General features: G+C 35.3%; 1 pseudogene across 1 annotated transcript; it reads left to right on the top strand.

The window, feature by feature from the left end:
• The first annotated feature begins 1,141 nt into the window (after positions 1 to 1,141).
• LOC149545269 (3-ketoacyl-CoA synthase 11 pseudogene) lies at positions 1,142 to 3,635 on the top strand (annotated as a pseudogene). Its single transcript, XR_016353556.1, has one exon. The product of XR_016353556.1 is annotated as a 3-ketoacyl-CoA synthase 11 pseudogene (transcript).
• The last annotated feature ends 735 nt before the right edge of the window (positions 3,636 to 4,370 follow it).

Genomic DNA, 4,370 nt, shown 5'->3' with positions numbered 1-4,370 from the left:
CAACAACCATTATTGATGATCATTGACCTCAAATTGAGATATTAACAAAATCAGTTTGTCGAAATGGCTGTCATAATAAAGTCTTTTGACAAAATTAAAAAATAAATGAAGAAAAGAATTTCTTAAAGAATTTTTAATTCTTTAAAAAAAAAGTGTTTATCATGTGTGCTTTCTAGTAATATATTTTTTCACATATATTACATTGTTTTCTTCTTCTTCTGTTTCTGAGGATAATTCAAAAACTGTTATCAGAAAAAAGATTGTAAAAACAATACACATTAAAGATTAAAAAATTCAAACTGTAAGTTCAAATAATAAAAATACTATTCATTAAACAATTCTCTAAATAGGTGCAATTACCTAAGCGCAAACAAGAGGTTGATGGAAAATTGTATATAGAAACAAAACAAGAAAGATGATAGGCTAAGGCAACCAACTCAGTTTGGGTTTGCCTTGCTCGAATTGTGAAGGTGGAATTTAGGAGCAATGGATATTGGATTTAACGACGTTATTATTCTAGCAAAAGTTCTAGAATGTTAGAAAAACACTTCCCACGTTTGGCAAGTTCTATTTCTGTCCGGATGATTTAAATTATTCTGTCCAATACACGCGTTTCAGTATATGAATGGTCGACATTCATTACACTTGTTTTTATCTTTGATTCTTTGAGTTTTTAATTCCGTTTGATACTGAATAAAAATTACACCTGTCCTGAATAGCTGGAATTGAGTATATAATCCCTTCAATGAGGATTTGAGACGTGTACTAAAGATGGCTTGGGAAACTGTGCATTTTATCAGATCAACAACCGTGTTAGATCAACTACCTGATTGAATCAAACTGTGTCACCAATCACCATTATAGTCCTGTGATTGGGTATGAACAATCAAGTTAAATAGGCTTAAAATAATCAGCCAGATCCTATAATTTATCTGGGCTCTTTTCCAATTTAAGTCACAAAATGCTCTTGTTTACGAAGTTATGTCATTTTCGCCTATAAGAATGCAGTATCACTGTTGCTTGTACTAATATAGTAACTTATGCAATAATTAATTGAGTGCTAGGTTACCATGCCTATCTATACTTCAAATACTATAAATACTTTTGGGGTTGTCTCGTTTGAGGATGTCTCTACACTGTCTGTCTTGAGTAAACTGGAATGAGTGTGTTGTGAACACTTACTGTGTAAACTCTTTGTTCTTTTCTTGTAAGAAGCATACTTGTAAGCCATTTTGTAAGCCAGTGCATTTTCAAGTGTTTGGTATGTGAATGTTTCTTCTAAATCACTGAATTAATTCAGCTCATGGTTCAAGGTGTTATTCTAGCTATTCTGTATCAGAATTTGGTCATTTTGTAGTGCTTTCTATGTTTCATTATCTTTCTTCTGAGCCATTGCATTGACTGAGCTCATAGCCCAGGTTGTTATTCAAGCTCTTACATATTAGGGCTTTCATTTTAAAGTGCATGCAATATCATACTAGCTTTCTTCTGAGCCATTTTGTAACCAAGTGCATTTTGTGGGGTTTGGTAACTGAATGGTTCTCCTCTGAGATTGTATTTATTGAGCTCATAGGTCTATGTGTAATCCAAGCTGTTATATGTTAGGGTTATGCCATTTTGAAGTACATGCAGAATTGTACAGTTCTCTCGGGTTTAGGAGATGATTAGGTCTATAACCTTCTAAAAGAACATATAATTATCTTGGGTTTATGAGATGATTAGGTCTATAACCTTCCAAAAACATATAAATTGATATAGAGAAGTTAGTTGCTGCAACAAAGTGTCATGGTACAGTTTTGCATCCCGGGGTTGAAAAGTTTGTAGAGTTTCAAAGCTATTTGTAGGGTATAAAAATCATTATCTAAGATTTAAGTTGGGCTCTAGAAGATTAGTGTTCTATTAGAGGGCATTGCCAATATGGTGAATGAGCCGGAGCTTTTTTCAACTGAGATTGTGCGTAGAGGGTCTGAGAGCTGTGGCCATAATGCAGGATCGCAGAGATTCTCCATTAGGGTTCACAGGAAACTGCCAGACTTCTTTCACTCTATGAATGGCAGGCATGTTAAGTTGGCGTGCCATTACTTTATTAGCAATTCTCCATATTTCTTCGCAATCCCTCTATTGCTTGTGATGATAGAGGCGTTAAGGAAGAATTATTTGTGGGAACTGTGGGAGCATCAGCAGCCTAGCCCTGATTTAGTAAGCTTGATGTATGTATGTGGCTTGATTGGTTTCATTGCTTCTGTCTACTTTATACGCAAACCAAGACCCGTATATCTAGTAGACTTTGCATGCTTCAAGCCATCTGATGAGTTCAAAGCAACTAAAAGGCGTTTCTTGTGTCAGTCTAGGGAGACGGGGTTTTTTGATGATAAAAGCCTGGAATTTCAGAAGAAGATTTTAGAGAGATCTGGAATAGGGGAGCAAACATACTTTCCAGAGGCCATTACAGCCTTTCCTCCAAGGCTGACTATGAAAGAAGCTCGCTCAGAAGCAGAGATGGTGATGTTTGGTGCCTTGGATGAGTTGTTTGACAAATGCAAAGTGAGGCCAAAGGACATTGGGATTCTTGTGGTGAATTGCAGCTTGTTCAATCCAACACCATCTTTGTCTGCCATGATTATCAATCACTACAGGATGAGAAGCAATATTTTGAGTTTCAACTTGGGAGGAATGGGTTGTAGTGCAGGGGTCATTAGTCTGGATCTTGCAAGAGACATGTTGCAAGTTCATGGGAATTCATATGCGGTAGTTGTGAGCACTGAGAACATTACATTGAACTGGTATCATGGTTCAAACAGATCAATGCTTCTGCCCAATTGCTTGTTTCGCATGGGAGGCGCGGCCATTCTCCTATCAAACAAGAGAAGAGACAAGAGGAGATCAAAATATCAGCTAGCCCATGTTGTTAGAACTCATAATGGGCAAGATGATAGGAGCTACACATGCGTTTTCCAAGAGGAGGATTCTGATGGGATCAAGGGCTTGACTATAACCAAGGAGCTCATGTCAGTTGCAGGTTATGCACTTAGAGCCAACATAACAACTCTGGGTCCATTAGTACTTCCTCTATCAGAACAGATACTCTTTGTTCTCATGCTCGTCTCTAGAAAAGTACTGAAAATGGATGTGAAGCCCTATACTCCAGACTTCAAGTTGGCATTTGAACACTTTTGCATTCATGCAGGAGGGAGAGCTGTTCTGGATGAGCTGCAGAAGAATTTATCATTGGCAGAGCATGACATGGAGCCATCAAGGATGACACTTCATAGATTTGGCAATACATCAAGCAGTACTATGTGGTATGAACTTGCATACATGGAAGCCAAAGAGAGAGTGAAGAAAGGTGATAGAGTATGGCAGCTAGCATTTGGTTCAGGATTTAAGTGCAACAGTGCTGTTTGGAAGGCGTTGAAGACCATTAAAAATCCAACTAAAAGCCCATGGCTGGATTGCATTGACAACTACCCCGTAGAGATTCCAGTAGTCGACAAATTATGATCCACTCCAGGTTTGGGACATAGTTCTGTCATGGTTACCAAGTAAGGCGGATGGCAGAGTATTTTTCTTGGACTCTCCTTATATATGAAACTTTTATAAATATGGTAAATCAATGGATTTGGTTTTTACTTTTAGATTGTTTATACTTGTTCTCTTTGAGTGCACAATTTATAGTTAAATTTATTACATTGTAACCAATACGAGACTTTCATCATTGTAAGTAAAAACATTTTTAATCAGCAGATGTAATTGGACAAAGGCATCGTAATGCAAGAAGATTTCGAAGACACGAAGGCAATATTGAAAAAATAGATATATAGATTTTTTATATTTATAATTTGTTTGAAAATCAATATTACTATTTTATTTATATATTAATTTTATTGAATCTTATTTTTTAATTAGTATATAAAATCTTGTTTGTTAATTATTAAATGAATCATTTTATAAGATGTAGGATAGAGGTATTCCAGAGGTATTGGAATTATGATGATAATAGAAAATAGATAGTATGTCTATAAAATTCGAGGATGTGGTCCTTCAAGAATATGACCTTATTAGTTCAAATCACAGAACAAATTTTGATGTACACAAGTGTCTATAATTCTTTATTTTTTAATATTTTAAATACTTTTTCACCATTTTGTTTCAAACCCCATAGATATCGGAGTCCTATGGGTAAGCTTGATCACAAATTTTTACAATACTTTTTAATTATAATTTTTCAATATTCGAAATTAGCACATAGATCTAAAATTAGAATTTTTCAATAATATTAGTGCTTGCACCTATAGAAGGCACAATGGGTAAACTAATATTAATAATATATCGAAGAATGTGGAACTCAAATATGAGTGAGTACGAATATT

The sequence above is a fragment of the Cupressus sempervirens genome, chromosome 7, assembly GCF_028749045.1.
Source record: "Cupressus sempervirens isolate cs-2001-9-10 chromosome 7, ASM2874904v1, whole genome shotgun sequence".
Taxonomy (NCBI): Eukaryota; Viridiplantae; Streptophyta; class Pinopsida; order Cupressales; family Cupressaceae; genus Cupressus; species Cupressus sempervirens.
This window is presented reverse-complemented; position numbering and strand designations above follow the sequence as displayed.